The 21,274-nt window shown below is 46.8% G+C and overlaps 1 protein-coding gene across 3 annotated transcripts in view; it reads right to left on the bottom strand.

Annotated features, from left to right (window-relative positions):
• TMEM39A (transmembrane protein 39A) overlaps positions 1-17,514 on the bottom strand; it is a 33,816-nt gene extending 16,302 nt beyond the window's left edge. For all 3 annotated transcript variants that reach the window (XM_073309056.1, XM_073309066.1, XM_073309046.1), the window contains exon 1: positions 17,004-17,514. The gene's annotated coding sequence lies outside the window, so the exon portion shown is untranslated. The remainder of the gene's footprint in view (positions 1-17,003) is intronic.
• Positions 17,515-21,274: the final 3,760 nt, after the last annotated feature.

Raw genomic sequence — 21,274 nt, 5'->3', positions numbered from 1 at the left:
TAATAGCTTATCTAAAGTGATCATCAAGTTGGGCTATTTCCAGCAGAAATCCAGGTTTTCTCACCCTCCGCGCCCCCCCCCCCCACACAAACTCACTCTCCTGCTGGTAATAGCCCATCCAAAGTGATAACTCTCTTCACAGTGTGTATGATAATCAAGGTGGGCCATTTCCTGCACAAATCCAGGTTCTCTCACTCCCTCACCCCCCTCCAAAAACCACACACACAAACTCACTCTCCTGCTGGTAATAGCTTATCCAAAGTGACCACCCTCCCTACAATGTGCATGATAATCAAGGTGGGCCATTTCCAGCACAAATCCAGGTTTTCTCACCCCCCCACCCCCATACACACTCTCCTGCTGGTAATAGCTTATCAAAAGTGATCATCAAGTTGGGCCATTTCCAGCACAAATCCAGGTTTTCTCACCCTCCACCCCCCCACACACAAACTCACTCTCCACTTTGGATAGGCTATTACCAGCAGGAGAGTGAGTTTGTGGGGGGGGGGGGGGGGGGCGGAGGGTGAGAAAACCTGGATTTCTGCTGGAAATGGCCCAACTTGATGATCACTTTAGATAAGCTATTACCATCAGGACAGTGGGATGTGAGGAGGTATTGTTTCATGGTCTCTCTGTGTATATAATGTCTTCTGCAGTTTCCACGGTATGCATCCGATGAAGTGAGCTGTAGCTCACGAAAGCTCATGCTCAGATAAATTGGTTAGTCTCTAAGGTGCCACAAGTACTCCTTTTCTTTGTGCAAATATACAATCCTTCCATTTCTGTCTCTTCTTTTTCCTCCCCTATTTAAATTTTTTCCTCAGAAATCAAACAAATAATGTTAAGAACCTTGACTATAGCTCCCCAATCATCAATCTAATCCCAGACTTCCATTCATCTCACAAGCCTAATCCCACGCCTAAAGGATCAGTGAAGTTACATTACAGACACCTTGAAAAAAAGAAATGCTTTTCTCTCTTCAACAAACTTCTGCAGCGAGCCCTGACATTTGGGTCAATTTCTGACTTGCTTTAAACCCTCTGCACCCCCTCTGAAACCAGAAGGTCTTTGTGCCCAGTTTACAGATGGAGAAGCTTAGACAGAGAGAAGACAGGTGACATGGCCAGCATAACAAAGCTAGGGACAGAAGGTAAGAGTCCTCCCAGTCCCGTGCTCTCACCATTAATAACGCCACTCGCTTTTGTCACTTTGTTGTAGCTAAAATTGAGATGGTACTTGTACTACATCATTGGACTAGCATCACAAGAGTTAAAACGGAGGTTGTACTTTCATTTTTCCAAACCCATTTTCATGTAGAAATAACCGACAGGTTGTCAGACTGCAAACTAAATATTTGGCTTGCACGGCCCCCAGCAATAAAAACACAACTTTGCAACTCCCACTGGTAATAAAAGAGCACACCTGCCACCTGGAAGCAGAACCCTGTACCCCTCCCCCATTCAGGGAGGCATAACCGGTTAGCAGACCTCTGAAGTCAGCACATTTTCCATGTTCCCGCGCTGCATGGAACACTCGGAAGCAACAGATAAAGAGAGTATTAAACCACCAGAGGGAGAGAAAAATTATAAAGCATAGTCAAGGTCTGACTCTAGAGCCACTGAGCCAGCAAATTTAGAGTTAAGGTTTCAAATCAATTCCAGATCCAGGGTCAGGGGACACATGATCAGTACTACTGGATTCATTTTTAATCAGTGACTGAGAATTCCTCTCCCCTTCAAAATTTAAATTCAGAAGTAACAAGCCAACTAATGCAGGGTTCCACCATAAAGCACAATACTGGCAAATGGAAAGAAGCCATCAAGCAGTCTCTGTGTGTGACCCAAAACGGGGAAAAGTGCAGAAATTAATAATGAAAGGCAGACAAAGCCTCATTTGCTGTATATATACACAGTACCAGGGTGGATTTGATTTACATCAGGAAGACTCGATTTAATCATGGATTTCTACATAAAAGTGCATTCTTGTTGGTTGTTATAACCTTAATACATATTCTTCACAACTTAGAGATAGATGAGACCAAGCTGTGTCTCTTTTATGGCCTGCTGCCATTATAGGTTTTTCCTTCTAGTGAGAGAACAGTATGGTATAGGGGACAGGCAAACTTTTTGGCCTGAGGGCTGCACTGGGTTTCTGAAATTGTATGGAAGGCCACTTAGGGGAGGCTGTGCCTCCCCAAACAGCCAGGCATGGCCCGACCCCCGACCCCTATCCGACCACCCCACTTCTCGCTCCCTGATGGCCCCCCCGGGACTCCTGCCCCATCCAACCCCCCTGCTCTCGGTCCCCTTACCTCCAGTCTCCCCGCCCCTAACTGCCCCCCACCGCCCCATCCAACCCCGCCTCTCCTTCCTGACTGCCTCCCCCAGGACCCTTGCTCCCATTCAATCCTCGCTCCCCTCCCTCTGATCGCCCCAACCCCTATCCAAGCCCCTGCCCACCTCCCGAACCCCCCTGCCCTCTATCCAACCCCCTCTGTTCCCTGCCCCCTTACCATGCTGCCTGGAGCACCGGTGGCTGGCAGGGCGGCTGCACCAGGACAGACAGCCGCACAGCACAGAGCACCCAGTCAGGCCGGGCTCTGCAGCCCCGCCACCCAGAGCACTGCGCTGCACAGTGGTGTGGCTGCGGGGGTGAGGGGACAGTGTGGGAGGGGCCGGGAGCTAGCCTCCCAGGCCAGGAGCTCGGGGCCAGGCAGGACGGTCCCACAGGCCGGATGTGGCCCGTGGGCCGTAGTTTGCCCACCTCTGGTATTGTAGATTTCAAATCAATGAAGGCTACACTCAGAAAGACCTCAAGACTTCTGGAATATGCTGCTCAAACAGTTTCACTTTTGTTTCTACTGCCTGTCCCTCCCTTCTCACATTTATCTCCAGACTTCTTCTTCTTCTTCAGATCTATTCTGCCCCCAACAATCTTCTATTCATTGAACTTTTTGAAACTTTGCACTTTAGAGGGAGGTAAGGGACCGACTCTGTGTACACAAATTTGCAGAGGGACAATAGAGTTGATGTCTGTTATTTCTCACCTCTATATATTATTTATTTATTTTGCTGTTAATAAGCATGTCATCTCTGGGGACACAAATCCACAGTTTGAGAACTGCAAAACTAAGCATCTCTGATTGTATCTTCTAGACTTAGCAGTGAGTCCCATTCGGTAGATAGAAAGATTAACCTAAATAATCTATACAAAAGCCCCTGGAACTCCATAAGATTGGGTCCCTAATCCATGAACTATTGGAACTCATTTACAAAACTTTTCTTAAACACTACATGAATATATTGTCTCATACTACAGAATTAGAATTTATAATCCCTATTCCATGATGAGATATCTTTGAGCTATAATGTATCTTAATTAAAACTATCTTTAGAGGAAATGCTTTTGGAGGAAAAAAAGCATCAAAAAATCCGATTTAATTAAAAAATAAAACAGATTTTTTTGATTTTTAAAAAAAAATCATTGATTTTTATCCATCCTGCACAGTACCACTGAAACGCATCCATCTCTGAGGAGGAAAACAGCCGGCAAGAAGGGCACTGGTGGGGAAAGTATTGGTCAAAGACAACGGGACAAACACCTGCTCTTTAAAACTTCCACGGCACTCGGTGTCCATGCAGGAGACAGGAGTTTGGCTGTGAAAATCTCACCTGAAAAAACTACCCACAGCAAAGTGCATGGGGCTCAATTTAGCTACTCATGGGGCATACTCGCTGCAAGTTTGGGACACATCTATACACACCTCATTTTTATACCCCTCAGCCATTCCCTCAGACCACCTTAATGGAGGGGTGTGAAGAAGAGACTTTCAGAGGTGGGGATGGCACCTGGCCATCTTTAAGGTAGAGGGGAAAATGTGGGTGGGTGGGAGGGGGCAGTCTGGCACTCTTACTGAATCCTTCCCTTAATAGAAAAACAAAGCAAAACTTTAAAAGCGGTAAGAGAAAATACTTCAGCAGCATATAATTATCCTGTGGCACTCACTGCTGCAGGATGCTGTTGAAGCAAACAGCTTCATAAAATTGTAATGAAGGATTAAATAATTGCATGAATGAGGACATTTGTAGTTATGCTAGCAAGGACGGAAAAAATTACAGGAGCCATCAGTCTTCATGCCTCAGGGTGTAAACTGATCAACAGCCAACCGTCAGGAAGAAATTTCTCACCCAGAATACAGGGTTACACAATTACCCACCGGCACAGTGGGTTTCTTCAGCCTCCTTTATAATATGGCATTAGTATCTGTCACAGGCAGGATACTGGACTACAGACACCATTGGTTTGTTCTGGTAAGATAAGGAGAAAGAACTGCAGAGCTGGTCTGTTCTAGAACAAGAGTTCTGACAAGTTGCATCATTGGTCTATTTTGGTCTTACAATTCCTATGTTTCTCAATCATAAAGAGAAGGGGACAGCAATGCTCAAGTCTCATCCAGCATGTGAGATTTAAAATAAAGAAGCTGACAGGAATTACTAAACTAAGAATGTTACCCAAAAGCCACTTGGCGTTGTCATCCGAGAGCTGGAAACAGTTTCAATTTGATACCCAAAATAGCATTTCTATACATAATAATGACATAGTTATAAGATCTGATCTCTCACATCCTACCACAGCTAGAAACAAAAGCCTTATACACTAATAGGAATGAGTAATCCCCTGTTCATCTCACTGATATAAAACAACTGCTTCTACACCTGATAAGTTATGAGATCTTAGACCTCAAATGTGCCACTAGTCCAGAGTTGAATGTCACTCACCCCAGGCCTCAATGTAGAATAATTTTGGGGGAAATTTAAAAAACAAAACAAAACAAAAAAACAGTTTTATAAATGGCATTTCTGAAGCAGCTCAGAGGTTGGACTGTTAGAATAAATCCCAGAGAAGATAGATTAACAGGCAGAGTGCACATGAGACAATTTATTGCCGCTGTATGTGTATATAAACACACAATCCTTGAATTGTCTTCATTCTACAGTCTTTAGCAAGCAACTGTACATATACACAGTACCACTGAAACTCACCCACCACTGAAGAGCAGACATGCAGCCCTCTGATTGACTGCCCACTGCATGACAACAGGGAGGGAAATTTCAGCTAGGAGCACTGAGAATTTAAATATTGTGCATTATGTGAGTGGAGGGGGAAAAAACATTATTTTTAAAGCCATGACAAAAGATTCTGACCTAGGATCCTGTATGCTAATTTCAGTCAGTGGCCATTTTTTATGGCCAAGTTAACTACTGAAAAATTCAAGGTTTACTACAAACTCTGAGAAGCCCCATATATTCCCACCCAGCCTCTCACACAAAAGACACATGGCCTACTGGCCCACATACAGGACTGGTAGCCAGGAACTCCCTGTGTTCTAGCTCTTCCACTGACTTGCTGTGACACCTTGACCAAGTCACTTCAACTCTCTGGGCCTGAATATCCTCATCTGTAAAACAGTGATTATTTTTTGCCTTGCAGGGCGGTAGTTAATGTTTGTACAGCACTATATACAGTAAAAGCTGTGTTATCTGGCCCTGTACCAACTGGAAAGCTCCATAAAGCTCACGGAAGCTACTAGATCGCATGCCCTGATTCTCATGGGTGACTTTAATTTTCCTGATATCTGCTGGGAGAGCAATACAGCGGTGCATAGACAATCCAGGAAGTTTTTGGAAAGCGTAGGGGACAATTTCCTGGCGCAAGTGCTAGAGGAGCCAACTAGGGGGGGCGCTTTTCTTGACCTGCTGCTCACAAACCGGGTAGAATTAGTGGGGGAAGCAAAAGTGGATGGGAATCTGGGAGGCAGTGACCATGAGTTGGTTGAGTTCAGGATCCTGACGCAGGGAAGAAAGGTAAGCAGCAGGATACGGACCCTGGACTTCAGGAAAGCAGACTTCGACTCCCTCAGGGAACGGATGGCCAGGATTCCCTGGGGGACTAACTTGAAGGGGAAAGGAGTCCAGGAGAGCTGGCTGTATTTCAAGGAATCCCTGTTGAGGTTACAGGGACAAACCATCCCGATGAGTCGAAAGAATAGTAAATATGGCAGGCGACCAGCTTGGCTTAATGGTGAAATCCTAGCGGATCTTAAACATAAAAAAGAAGCTTACAAGAAGTGGAAGGTTGGACTTATGACCAGGGAAGAGTATAAAAATATTGCTCGGGAATGTAGGAATGATATCAGGAGGGCCAAATCGCATCTGGAGCTGCAGCTAGCCAGAGATGTCAAGAGTAACAAGAAGGGTTTCTTCAGGTATGTTGGCAACAAGAAGAAAGCCAAGGAAAGTGTGGGCCCCTTACTGAATGAGGGAGGCAACCTAGTGACAGAGGATGTGGAAAAAGCTAATGTACTCAATGCTTTTTTTGCCTCTGTTTTCACTAACAAGGTCAGCTCCCAGACTGCTGCGCTGGGCATCACAAAATGGGGAAGAGATGGCCAGCCATCTGTGGACATAGAGGTGGTTAGGGACTATTTAGAAAAGCTGGACGTGCACAAGTCCATGGGGCCGGACGAGTTACATCCGAGAGTGCTGAAGGAATTGGCGGCTGTGATTGCAGAGCCATTGGCCATTATCTTTGAAAACTCGTGGCGAACCGGGGAAGTCCCGGATGACTGGAAAAAGGCTAATGTAGTGCCAATCTTTAAAAAAGGGAAGAAGGAGGATCCTGGGAACTACAGGCCAGTCAGCCTCACCTCAGACCCTGGAAAAATCATGGAGCAGGTCCTCAAAGAATCAATCCTGAAGCACTTGCATGAGAGGAAAGTGATCAGGAACAGCCAGCATGGATTCACCAAGGGAAGGTCATGCCTGACTAATCTAATCGCCTATTATGATGAGATTACTGGTTCTGTGGATGAAGGGAAAGCAGTGGATGTATTGTTTCTAGACTTTAGCAAAGCTTTTGACACGGTCTCCCACAGTATTCTTGTCAGCAAGTTAAGGAAGTACGGGCTGGATGAATGCACTATAAGGTGGGTAGAAAGCTGGCTAGATTGTCGGGCTCAACGGGTAGTGATCAATGGCTCCATGTCTAGTTGGCAGCCGGTATCAAGTGGAGTGCCCCAAGGGTCGGTCCTGGGGCCGGTTTTGTTCAATATCTTCATAAATGATCTGGAGGATGGTGTGGATTGCACTCTCAGCAAATTTGCGGATGATACTAAACTGGGAGGAGTGGTAGATACGCTGGAGGGGAGGGATAGGATACAGAAGGACCTAGACAAATTGGAGGATTGGGCCAAAAGAAATCTGATGAGGTTCAATAAGGATAAGTGCAGGGTCCTGCACTTAGGACGGAAGAACCCAATGCACAGCTACAGACTAGGGACCGAATGGCTAGGCAGCAGTTCTGCGGAAAAGGACCTAGGGGTGACAGTGGACGAGAAGCTGGATATGAGCCAGCAGTGTGCCCTTGTTGCCAAGAAGGCCAATGGCATTTTGGGATGTATAAGTAGGGGCATAGCGAGCAGATCGAGGGACGTGATCGTTCCCCTCTATTCGACATTGGTGAGGCCTCATCTGGAGTACTGTGTCCAGTTTTGGGCCCCACACTTCAAGAAGGATGTGGATAAATTGGAGAGAGTCCAGCGAAGGGCAACAAAAATGATTAGGGGACTGGAACACATGAGTTATGAGGAGAGGCTGAGGGAGCTGGGATTGTTTAGCCTGCAGAAGAGAAGAATGAGGGGGGATTTGATAGCTGCTTTCAACTACCTGAAAGGGGGTTCCAAAGAAGATGGCTCTAGACTGTTCTCAATGGTAGCAGATGACAGAACGAGGAGTAATGGTCTCAAGTTGCAGTGGGGGAGGTTTAGATTGGATATTAGGAAAAACTTTTTCACTAAGAGGGTGGTGAAACACTGGAATGCGTTACCTAGGGAGGTGGTAGAATCTCCTTCCTTAGAGGTTTTTAAGGTCAGGCTTGACAAAGCCCTGGCTGGGATGATTTAACTGGGAATTGGTCCTGCTTTGAGCAGGGGGTTGGACTAGATGACCTCCTGAGGTCCCTTCCAACCCTGATATTCTATGATTCTATGATAAACCAGCATTTCTAATCTTCATGAAAAGTCTGGTTTATAGACTGGTTGGTGCGGGGCTAGCAGGCTCCCTACCTGGCTCCCCAGAAGCAGCAACATGTCCTTGCTGCTCGTAGGCAGAGGAACAGCCACAAGGGGTTCAGAGTCCAGGAGGGGGTGTGGGGCTGCAGTGCGGGCTCTGGGAGGGAATTTGGGTGCAGGAGGGGACTCAGGGAAGGGAGTTGAGGCACAGGATGGGTTTTGGGGTGCCAGATCTGGGGGGTGCTCACCTTGGGCAGCTTGCCGCAAGCAACAACCTGCTCCAGCTACTCTTAGGCGGAGGTGCAGCAGACGGCTCTGCACACTGCTTCTGCCCAGAGGCGGTGCCCCTGCAGCTCCCATTGGCCACAGTTCCCGGCCAATGGGAGCTGCAGAGCCAGAGCTCAGGGCAGGGTCGGGGCAGCACACAGAGCCACCTGCCGCGCCTCCACCAAGGAACAGCAGGGACAGGTGGCGGCTTATGGGAGCCGCCCGAGGTGAATGTCCCCCCCGATTGGCACCCCAAAATCCATCCCTAACCCCGAGCCCCCTCCTGCATCCAAACTCCCTCCCTCTTAGTTAACCAGCATTCTTCACTTACTGGTACCCCCCATTTCCCCAAAATGCCGGGTAAAAAAGCTTTTACTGTAACTGCTAATTGTTTTTACAAGATTTTCTTAAACAAACAAAAGCAGCATTTCTCCTGTCCATGCCTGTTTACCAACTAGAATTTTTAAGGTAATTCAATCAGTACAACACAAATTACAAAGCAGAAATCACTAGGATTTTTTTTAATATGCTCAAAATAGGATAAAGAATAATTACAAATCAGATGAGAAAGCTGCCCCCTTTGCTGTTTGAGGACATGCAGTAGGACTTGGGGGATTCCATTCCAATCAGAAAGCTGGAGACTTTCAAAGCTGTTTCAAATTCTAGTGTGTGTGTGTGTGTCTGTGTGTGACGTTAAATTTACCTGTAATATATCTAAAAAATCAGAATTTATCTTGCAGCAACTTTGAATGTCCCTGCTTTCTTGTGCAATCAAATGAGAGACGAATTCTCCAAATCCTATTCCATGCCATTAGGCTAAAATTCATGCTGGAGAGTATCAATCCAATGGCAACATCTAGCGACTGTCCATTCACACTTATGGAGACAGTGAAATTGTGACAGGTATTTTTAAAAACTGTTCTAAACATTTAATTTGTGTAAGGGAGCCTGTATATACACAGTCACGCATGCCGTTGCTCAGATATACATTGCTCATATATATATATATATATACACACACACATATATGCACACATTCTGTGGGATCTAGATAGCAAATATTTAACTATATAAGACACTATAACTAATCACCTTGTCCTGTGAGGTTATGAATGCCTCCTGCCAGGTGCAAGTGCCTTCAACTCTCATTGACTTTGGTGGAAGTAAGCATTCAGGACCCTACAAAAATCATGTGGCAGGAAGGGGGGTATCTCACCCAAGAAAAAAACAACAGGTCAAGAGGATTCATTCTCAGGGTAACTCCATTGAAGTGGTAGTTATACCCAGGGACTGATTTGGCCTACCGAGTTTACCTGCATGCTCCTTTAAAGATGTTTACAGACCATGAGGTCCATTGACATTTCTGTTTTAAATCAACAATTCTGAACCTGCCCCCACAGGCACATGGGTTATGCAGCAGCAGCAGCATGTATTGTACCAGTCCACCAGCCTGCCTGGCTTTTACAAGCCAGGTTGCATAATGCATACTGTCTACTTCTCACCAGAAGTCTCTGCTTCCACCTGCAAAATGTTCAGTCCAAAAAGTCAAACAGGGCTGGAAATGACTTAGTAGAATGCACATGCCCCATTAAAGATGTCAGGAAACCTTTCATGAGGCATTGTGATGTCTAATGAATGATTTTGCCAAGTCAAATGATTGAAGATTCATCTATTAAAAAATATGCACCTGTTAAAAAGTTTCACACTGTAAAATGTTTGGGGGGGGGGGAAGGAAAATGCTCCCCCACTCCCACCCCAAGAGGGGAGCATAGAGCAACAGATCTGGTGGTGGGGAGTATTGTTCAGAAAAGCCAGTGCTGGGGGTTGAGTAATTTCTCCAAAGAGACTAATCGGGGGGAAGGTTGCTAAACGTGGCATCATCACCCCCCCTCCCTCCCTTAGCCTGTGGGAGCTCTCTGAGCAAGTTAAAACTATGGAGGTCAGCATGAAATTGTACAAGTTCCACAATCATGCTCTGGAAGTCCTATGCTCATCATGAAAGTAGCCCAGAAGGCCACGGTACCAGTGCTTTGTGAAGAGCTGGAAGAAAGCAGGAAGAGACACAGAGATGTGTGGAGACAAGGCTCACTACACACACGGCCAGTGTGGAGATGGGTTGGGTTTGAGGGGCTCAAACTTCTGCTGTAACTGAGAGCAGAATTTGATCCCTGTCTTGTCTTTCTCTGTTAAGCACTGAGCAGTTGATAGTGCTAGGTAAACAACAACACTCAGCTTACTAAAAGTAAAAGAATTTTAGAATACCAGGAACAGAGTTTTCTATTCACTTTTAAAAAAAATAGAATGGTATCCCCTTAAAAAAAATACTAATCTCTATTTGCCTGGGGGCAATGGGGCATATTATTTAATCTTTATAGATATTACAGTAGGGCCCCAAATGTGCTAGACACTTTACAAAAACATAGATGGCACTGAATCTGCTATAGTATAAGGCAGCTCTCAATGGGCTGCTCTGCAGCCCAGAGTGACCAGAGCACACAGCATTCCAACTATCCTTCAAGCCACCCCTATGGACTGTGCAGGAAGGGGAACCCAGAGCTACTGTCCGGAGGTATTTCTCTGGAGCCAGCTAAGTTGGCTTTGCAGCCTCTTTGTCACAGAACAGAACATGGCTGCAGGACTCGGGCCTGTGAAAAGAAATATATTCAAGTACAATGAAGAAAAAAAAATTACTGCAGACTTAAGGTTGCAAGATCAGGGAATAAAAAGTCCAATTCCAAGCATTCAAGTAGTTCCTGCAACCTTAACTCAGCCCTGCTATATATCAATAGTCTGAACTAATTCCGTAACATTAAGGTTCACATTTAACAAGGGAAAGAGGGAGTGGGATGGGAACTGGCCAAAATTTTAAAATTTGGGTTCTTGCACCTTAATCTGCATTTAGGGACTTGAGTAAAAGTGGCTTGATTTCCAGAAGAGCTGAGCTCCCCCAGCTTCTCATAGTATCTGGCTCCTTTGAATACCAGGCTACATTTATTTCGGTCCCTTAGTGTGCACTTAGATGCCTAAACTGAGCTTAGGCCATAAATACACAACAGTAATGCTGGCTGATTTAACACTGCCAGAGCGATCTTAGTTTTCAGATTGTCCTGATTTCTGGGCATAGAACTTGGGACCACAAGGTACTTAGGTGCTTATGTCTGGGGGTTGGGTGCCTACATCCTAATTTTGGCTATACTGTGATCCACAAAACTGCTGCTGAACGCTCTGCATAAACTCGCTCGGCATCTATGTTTTTCAGCGCAACATTTCCTTCAGTATCTATGTTCCGGCCTGCCTCTGGGCAGGCACACTGATGCCTCCCTCAAGGTGTCTGGACGCCTGTCCCCCACCTAAGCCCCAGAGCGATTCACAAATCAGGGGAAGACAAGCATTTGGCCATCTAAGTTACATGTGGGATGCAATCCGGGAGGAGGCGATGGCAGCAACCACCTTATAACTTTTAGTCCATCACTACAGCACTTGCCTAGGATATGGAAGACCCAGGAACAATTCTCCCCTCTCTGCCAGCAGGGGAGAAGAGATGGGAAAGACTCATCTTCAAATCCTAGGAGAGTGCTCTAACCACTGGGATCCGAGACAGTCTGATCTGAGGCTCCCTCAATCTCTCCTGTTGAAGCTGGTATACTCTGGATAAATAATGAAAGAAGGAGTGGAGCAGGGACACTGGACCCAGAGTCTTCCACCTTGGTGTCCTAACCACTGGACTACAGATTCATTCCCATTTTCTCTCTGTCTAGTCCAATGACTATTTAAGTATTTCTCCACAGTGGAATAGTCATTGGGCCAGAGAGTGCACACATGGGAATGACTCTGGAGTCCAGTGTTTAGGGGAAGTTTGAAATTTCAATGGGGCATATTACAGATCATAGATCAAAGTTCATCTGTTTTGAGTTTTACACACCCACACACAAGTGGTTTGTTTTTACCCTCTCCTAAATCCAAAACACTGGATAGGATTTTGCTCAAACTTTATTAAAAAACATAAAATCTTCCGAGAAGTTCAGCCCAGAAGTTCCCACAAAAAACACAGGAGTAAGAAAACAATGCATTAGAGTAATTTATACCAATATAACTACACCAGTGCAAACATTTCCCTCCTAATGCCTGGCCTAGGCTGGCAAGCTGATCAACTGACCAGTCAATTGACTTCTCATTTAACCACCACCGAATATTCCAGCAAGAATGCCCTGATGTAGGCCCAACCTACCTTTTTTATTGCCATCCATTAGCAACCCTATTTAAAAGCCCTGATCACTTACTTTACTACATGCTAATGCCACCTGTTGGGGGAAAAGGGCAAACTAATTAAAAGTTTCAAAGTAGTGGCCATGTCAGTCTGTATCCGCAAAAAGAAAAAGGAGGACTTGTGGCACCTTAGAGACTAACACATTTATCTGAGCATAAGCTTTCGTGAAGCTTATGCTCAAATAAATTTGTTAGTCTCTAAAGGTGCCACAAGTACTCCTTTTCTTTTTAATTAAAAGTTGAGCCTCTTGATAGGCTAGAATCTTCTAGAAACAATACTGTATGTATCCATATCCTTATGCGTAAACAGGACATCAATGTACATGGCAATTTACAACGCACATTAAATAAGACAGAGAGTCCCTGCCCCAAGAGAATACAATCTAAACTGACTAGACAATCATACAGAAATTCATTCAGAAGGGACTAGGGGAGGGAGAAGAGGGTTCACGGTCATTAAACCTTTTCCCCCAGCACAAAGAGAAAGAAGCACCGCCATTAAGCTACTTGAACGCCTACCGCCTACCTAGAAAAAGTTGATTTAAAAATGATTTTTTCTCCTTTTATAGTTGCTCTGTGTTTGTTTTATTTATTTTCAATGTTTTCTTTTGTAACTATTCAATCTTGAGTAACGTTCACATTTAAATGCTAGCCTAACATTGCTAAAAAATGTAATAATAATTATTCCTTCATTTTTTATAACTTCATTTCACTGTGTTTTGCATTTCTGAGTTAAAACAACTCAGGTAAGTAACTTGGTTTTTGAAATTACACATAAGTATCTATTTAAGACTAAGCCTATTTGAGACCATAAATTCTTACTTGTTTTGTTAGTGTTGTTACTATTCTAATAAATTAGTGCTTTACAATATTCGTCTATATCTGACATTATTTGACAATATTTGACCAGTCGATTGGCCAATTATTTTTGGAACCATCAAATGCCCAACCCTGGTCCCATCTACACTGAAACTACATTGCAACCTAAGCTACAGCAGGATCCCATCAGTATCACTAGAAAAGTGATAGCTTGCAAGTGCTATTAATCTAAAGAACTCAAGAAGCTTTACAAGAACTAATTTACCCTCACAAAACCCCTGCTCAAGTAGGAAGGTAAAAATGATCCCCTTTTTACAGATGGGAAAACTGAGGCACAGAGAAGGTCAGGCCCAAATTTGCAAAATTATCAATTTTGGGTGCTCAACTTGAGACAATTTGGACCTTGTTTTCAAAAAAGCACTGGGCATCTGCAACACCAGCTGAAGACAGTCAGAACTGTGGTGGCTCAGCCTTTCTAAAAAAATTAGGCCCCAAAGCCAGCATCCATGAAGGGACTTAGACATTGCAACACTGAGTGTCACGGTGCCTAACTTTTAAGCACCAAGAAAATCAAAGGAACAATCATCAGATCCACAAAGCCAAGCTAAGCACCCAGGCTCCCTACACCGTGACTGTGGAGACAGACACACCACACAAAAGCAGGGATCCACAAAAACAGGATGCTAGGTGCTGAGCTGCCTAAACTACCTAATTGGGAGAGGCTGATGATAGGGGTGTGTGATAAGCCTGCCCCTTTCTGAGATAGGCACCTCCCAGATGGATGCCCTAACCACTGGACTGCAGAGTCATTCTCCCCTCTCTCTCTGGCTGGAAGAGTCAGTCATTGGCCCAGGCAGTGACAGATTTCTGTAGTCACTGGCCCAGAGAAAGAGAGAATGGCTCAGCAGTCCAGTGGTTAGAGCACCTATGTGGGAGACGGAAGACCCCGTGTCTCCAATCACTCTTTCATTATTTATCTGCAGTGGAACAGCTTCAACAGGAGAGATTAAGGGAGCCGCACACCAGAATATCCCAGAGCATCTCTCCTGAGATGAGGGAGACCCCAGCTCAAATCCTTTCTCCCCCTCTAGCAGAGAGATGGGAATTGAACCTGAGTTTCCCATATCTCAGGCAAGTGCTCTAAACACTGGGCTAAAAGGAGGACAGCAGTGCCACCACCTCCTTCTCCAGACTGTTTTTAAATGGGCCCCAATCCGCCAGGTGGCCTCTGAGCACGCCTGCTAGATTGGGTCCCACAAGCAACTTAGGCAGCTGAATGCCTGTATTCTCCTGGTTTACGAAACACTTGGGTGTTTAGGCAGGAGATAGGCACCTGGACACCTAGAGAGAGAGACACCAATGCACATGCCCAGAGGCAGAAACACGCTCCTAGGGAACTTTTCCCCAGAAAATGTAGGCACTGAGCAAGTTTAGGCGCCTACAGAGTTCATCAGCAGTTTTGTAGATCACAGTGGAGCCAAAACTGGGACTTAGGCACATAAGTACTTTGTGGATCTCTCCCAAAGTGCCTCAAATTAAGCACCCAATGTTGCTAGCCACTATTAAAAGGTTCTACCCAGTTGGTTTTCGTAAGTGTACCTACTAAGTCAGTGTCAGAGCAAAGAATAAAAACCAGCAGTGCTGACCCCTAGTCCCCAGCTCTCAACAATAGGCAGCACTCCCATCCTATATGCTGGTTTGGGCTGCAAAATGAAAATTGACAGCTGCTTGAGAACAAGATGCAAGCAGAAATGTCCACATCCTAGAGAATCCCAGTATGATCAGGGCCTAGAGGTACTGGGTAAAATCCTGGGTTCAAAAAAGTCAATGGCAAAACCCCATTGACGTCAGTAGAGTCAGGATTTTACCCATTGGCTATTGACAGGGCCAGAAAGTATGGTGCTTTGCGTGAAGATGTGTTTTAAAGTAACACAAAAAAATGTTTCAGAGTAGCAGCCGTGTTAGTCTGTATTCGCAAAAAGAAAAGGAGTACTTGTGGCACCTTAGAGATTAACCAATTTATTTGAGCATAAGCTTTCGTGAGCTACAGCTCACTTCATCGGATGCTCACAAAAGCTTATGCTCAAATAAATTGGTTAGTCTCTAAGGTGTCACAAGTACTCAAAGAAATGTCCTAGAGTGGGGAGTAAGAGGCACCAACAAAGCAACTTGAATGGACATAAACATCAAGAATTTTATGGGGACCAGAATGGGGAGTAAGGGGCTTGGCTTCTATTTCCTGTTCTGCCACTGACATGCTGTGTGATCTTGGAGGCGCCCTTTCCCATCTCTGTACAACAGTTTCTCTATCCAAAAATTCCTGATGGCAGCAGATACACAGTCTTCTGGGTTGGCAGCTAAGATGAGGCCTTCTCTCTTAGAACTTCACAATCCACCACTTTGGAGTACGGACATCTCATTCATTCATGTATAGTCACCACAGATGGAAGCGATATGAGGGGCCTGCTGTTCACATCCAAAAATCATGCACAAGAGCTATCATACATTGGAAACAAAGCTATCCCTGTTTCAGCTGAATATTCATTGTTAAAGGGACCCCAGAATAGTTAGCATGCAGCCTCCTATAATAAACAGAGTCATCATCTCGACTGCCACTCCACGTAATGGAGGATAATCAATACATGGCTTTCTTAGGAGTTCAGGGAGTTGCACAGCACACTTCCCACCTTCTGGAGAATGGGGTCTTAGCACAGGTTATATGGGCTTTGATTAATTACGTTTCAACATTTATGATATGTGGCTGTGATCAGTTCTATATATCCCATGTCCTACTCAATCTGTCATATTTTCCTTGATCATTTAAAATGCTGGATAGTGTTCTAAAAAACAAAAAACACCAACCCTAAACATGAGCCCATATGAACTTTGAGGTGTTTAAAATCCAAACACTAACTTTGCAAAAAGCACATCTCTCATCTCTTTTCCAAGCACCCCGCTATCCCCAGGGTGTCTGAAATCCAGAGCTGGAGCTCACTTTTGCAACTTAAGCCTATCTCTAGAAGAGCTGCTGAAATAAAGTTTAAAAAAAATCTCATCAGCCCTGCTGCAACCATGCATTTCAAGGCTTCTTTTAGACAATGAGTACTTGGGCCAGAAAGAGAGGCAACATTAGAATTACTGGTCCCCCTCAGAAGTAGCAGCCTTTCCTCTGGGGCAGTAATTTTCCCCACACACCCTGCAGCCCACAGGCATCTAAAGAGTAACTCCCTGGGATAAGCGTGCAGGATCTTCACACATTCCCAGTTTGGGTTTGTAGAAACCCTCCCAGAGCCACAAGCACCCCATTAATGGGGAGGAAAGCCCCAGGCAGAAGCCCTAAAGATGGACTAAAACCAACCCTCCCCTCCCCCAACTCGCTGTTTAATGCATTTCAAACTCCCAGCAATTCGTGATTAAAGGAACAAAAGTTGCCTTGACAGAGCCATGGCGGAAAAGGGGGCGGGAAAAGGGAGCCAGGGCCTTAGGGTGGAGGTGAGAGAGATGGGGCTCACCGTGTGTGTGGGGGGGGGGTGAGGGGAAAAGGGCCCCAGGGGCTGGAGAAGGCGCAGGAGCCGGTACTCACACATCGAAGGGCAGATGGAGGAGGTAGTGGTGCAGCTCAGACATCAGCCAGGAGGAGGGTCCCCTTCACACAAGCAGCAACAAAGAGCCACACTCTAGCCCCCTCCCCCAACACCAGCAGCTGCCGCTGCAGAGCCCGGGGTCCCTCCCCAGCCCTGGCAGCAGCGGGCAGCGTGGTGCCCGGGTGGCACGGGCGGGCAGCCTGGCTCCGGCTCCCCACCCCGCGGGGGGACTCGCCTAGCACCTACCCACCCTGCCAGCACCCACCAGGGCCAAACGGGCGGGTGCAGCCACCTGCCCAGCAGGGCCAAGCTGCAGGGGGTGGGAGTTCAGCAGCTCCCCGGGGGGGGGAGCAGTGGGGAGGGAGGGAGGGGGCGGGAGAACCTAGCCCAGCCCCCCCACACTCCTCCTCTCTCCACCTTTCCCCGCTCTCGCCCGCTCCCTTTTCCCCCCCTCAGCTGCAGCGGCGGCGGCTGCTCCCCAGGAGAGACGTGGCAGTGAGGGCTGATGCTCTCATCACAGGGCGACAGCAGCAGCAGCCGCCGCCGCCGGCCCAGGAAGGGAAAGGGGCGGCGGCCAGGGAGAGGAGCCATGTTGGTGGTGGCAAAGCCTGCTGTGGGGCGTCTCCCCCCCCCCACGATCCCCTCCCTTAGGCACACAGGACTGGCCTTTGGTGCCTGCTCTGTCCCTCCCCTGCCTCCCCCACACGGGGGGACCGGGAAAGCTACAGCAGGAGCTCAGCTGTCACTTGGGAAGAGGCAGTTTCCCAGCCCTCCTCCTTGTGAAGAGCCTCCCAAAGGCAGCTGATCTCTAGGAACTGAAAGCCAGACACTGATTTTTAACCAAACAAACAAATAAACTTTGTGTTCCTCAGTCGCTGCCCCGGCCCTCTACAGCCACCCACCCAGGACTGGCTTTCAGGATCTACGAAAACCCCCCAGTATTGCCAAGGCCAAGCACTCAGCTCAAGCACCAGGCCCCGCAATGCCTTCTGAGACTTGCTTACAAATCATGAGATTTAAAAACAAGAATCTAGGCTGGGTTCCTTCTCTTTGCCTGCTGGGTTTGGAGCCTTCAGGGTGTGTTCAGGTCACAGTTTTCAAGCTTCTCTCTGCAGCCATGAAAGCTAGATACTTGTTTTTAAATGAAAGATGAGACTCTTGTGTGATTCTGTGACTCCAGCAGTTGGAGCTTTAAGAAATACACCAGTTATCCTGACAATTACGATATCGTTGTGAGAGCGGGCAACATTAAAACCAGACAGAGCTACTGCTGCCTAGTGTGGCCTCACTCTCACCTGGCTGGTTGCACTTAGGCCCCTCCCCCAGACTGAGGGGAGGAGCCACTGGACCCAGTGAATGCGGCGGACAACAAATGAGAAAATAGGGACAGGCGTGAGGGTCACAGGCATAGGCACCGACTCCGTGGGTGCTCCGGGGCTGGAGCACCCACAGGGAAAAATTAGTGGGTGCCCTGCACCCACCAGCAGCCAGGCTTGCCTCCCTGCCCCCACCGCCTCCCCTGAACGCACCGTTTCCCGGCTCCTCTGCCTACCTCCCAGCGCTTCCGGCCTAGCCTCCGCCAAACAGCTGTTTTGGGTGCATGCTTGGAGGGAGGGGGAGGAGTGGGAGCGTGGCACGCTCAGGGGAGGAGGCGGAGAACAGGCAGGGCCGGGGCGGGGATTTGGGGAAGGAGTTGGAATAGGGGCACGGACGGGGCGGGGTTGGGGCGGGAACTTTGGGGAAGGGATTGGAATAGGGGTGGGGCAGGGGTGGAGGCGGGGCGGGGCCAGTGGCAGTGGGAGGGTCGAGCACCCACTGGCGGGAGCAGAAGTCAGCACCTATGGTCACAGGGTCAAAAACAGGGAGCCAGAGGGGGACACTGAGCAGAGAACCCCAGACAGTGCCTACTGCTCCTCAAAGGTGTCCAGGGAACCAGTGGATGCGGCCCAGAGGAAGTCTACCCAGAGACGTAAACTAAGGGAGGAGCAGAAATAGGTCCCACAGTCACAGAGCACCTCCCCATCCAGCATCCTCCTCCTGGTATGCTGGACGGCCATCCTGGCCAATGCTAGAAGGAGGTTGATAAGGAGGTCTCACCTGGGGCCACGGATGGGGTGTACATAAATGAGGAGTTGTGGGGAAAGGTACAGTCAGAACCTAAGGAGAAGATTCTGGAGGAACCAGAAAAGGGGCTGCAACCTGACACTCTCGATATAAATGTACACCTGAGTCTTCCTCACGCCACAGAAGGGGCAGGTGTCAGGAAGGGGAGTGAACTGCACCAGGTACACACCCATGCTCACGGCTCCATGAAGCAGCTGCCAACTAATATCCCTGGTGGTCCAGGGAACCAGGGTGGAATGCAGACAGGCCCACCGGGGTCTGCTTGCAGTTGAGCAGGTGCCTCTGCTGAGTTGTCAGAGTGCCTTCTGGGTATAAATTTGGGCAGCACAATAACATAAGAGGCAATGTGGTTTAATGGCCCAGGCAGGTAACTGAGAGGAAGGGAGTCCGGAGTTCTAATCCCAGTTCTGTCACCAAGAGTACATCTATATAAGAAATGCTATAGCTGCATCACTTTAGTATAGAGTAGATATTCACTACAACAATAAAGGGGCTCTTCCATCACTTTAGTAAATCCACGTCCCTGAGAGAGGGGTCAAAGAAAGAATGCTTCCATCGACCTAGCAGTATCTGTACCAGGACCTAAGTCATCTTAATTACATTGCACAGGGTGTGAAATATTTCACAGCCCTGAGTGACATAATTAAACCAACCTAGCTTTGTAGTGCAGACCAGCCCTGAATCCCTCTGTGCATTTTGGCCCTGGCAGGTTTGCACATGCTGGACAAAGAATGGGAAGGACAGAGGGTTATGTACATGCTTTCTGGGAGAGTTATCACACCTTCTGAAGCATGAATGGCAAAAGAGGGAGCGGGAACAGGCTTGTGCTTGCCTCACAACAGTTACAAATAGATCACAAAATTTTTCACTGAGTCAATTTTAGCTCTCGTATGAGTGGAAGCAACTCCAGTGATGCCACTCCCACCAACCTTTCCGCTGCCTACACATTTTACTCCCTCCTTTCCTCCTTTGCTTCAGCCAAACTGCATGGCTTACCAACTCCTCTTCCTCCCTGCATGTCCTTTTCCCACTCTTTCCCATTCCCTTGCCCATACCTTAAATCCCTTCTTTAGCTATGCCCTCTAGGCTTTCCCCCTTTTCATTCCTGAATATACCCTTCTTTAATGAGGCCTTTCTGAGGCCTTTCTGTCCTGGTCCTCCTCCCTTGCACCTAGGAAGTACTAACACAAATAACAAAATAAAATGTAAAATGAAAGAAACCATGGAACTCTCAAAACATGTCTTGAATGTGGCTGCTCATTTATTAGCCTTTTGGCTTAATTCCATTCATCTCCTCCACATTGACTTGATTGTGGGGCCTTCAAGGCAGATATCTCTACATATTCTTTAAAGCACCTAGCACACTTTTGCTGCTGTAAAATAATGTATAATAAATCTTGGAACCAAGTTGTGTTGCACTATGAGATGCCACAAAAATAGGGAGTTGCTTATTTAAAAAGTAAAAAAAAAAGTTTGCTCTATAACTCAAAAATGACAACAGAAAATTCAGCTGCAATCTGTCTGCTATCTGCGGGAGGCAATGAAGATCCCGCTGATGGAGAAGAAGTGGCAAATTATGATAGGGAAGCAATTTACACCCACTTTGCCCAGGCGTAAATGACAGCACAAGGGGCAAAACAATGGAGAATCATGCTTATTCAAGGCATGTCTACATTGCAATAAAATACTCACAGTAGGCCCATATCAGCTGACTCAGGCTCCTGTGGGTCAGGCTGTGGGACTGTAAAACTGCAATGTAGACATTCAGGCTCAGACTGGAGCCTGGGTTCTGGGACCCCTAGATGGGAGGGTCAGCTGTGGGTGTTTTGCTGCAGTGTAGACATACCCTGAGAAACTTCTCAATGAAGAGGTAATAACCAGTTTAGCCACAGAGTGGCAGCAAATAATTAAATATTGACTATCATAATCTATTGAATTAATGAAATGCCTTGGGAAGCATAAGTTGACTTTGTGGGCCAGCTAGTACATGCTGTCTCAAACCAGAGGGATGCGGTTGCAAAAAAGAATCCCTCTGGGTGATCAGCTCTCACAGCAAAATAAAGGAGCAAGCATCTTTGCCATATCAAAAGGTTTTGTCATAAGACATATGAATGAGATAGAGAGAACTAAACTGATGTAATCTAGA

The sequence above is a fragment of the Lepidochelys kempii genome, chromosome 1, assembly GCF_965140265.1.
Source record: "Lepidochelys kempii isolate rLepKem1 chromosome 1, rLepKem1.hap2, whole genome shotgun sequence".
In the NCBI taxonomy this organism is placed as follows: Eukaryota; Metazoa; Chordata; order Testudines; family Cheloniidae; genus Lepidochelys; species Lepidochelys kempii.
This window is presented reverse-complemented; position numbering and strand designations above follow the sequence as displayed.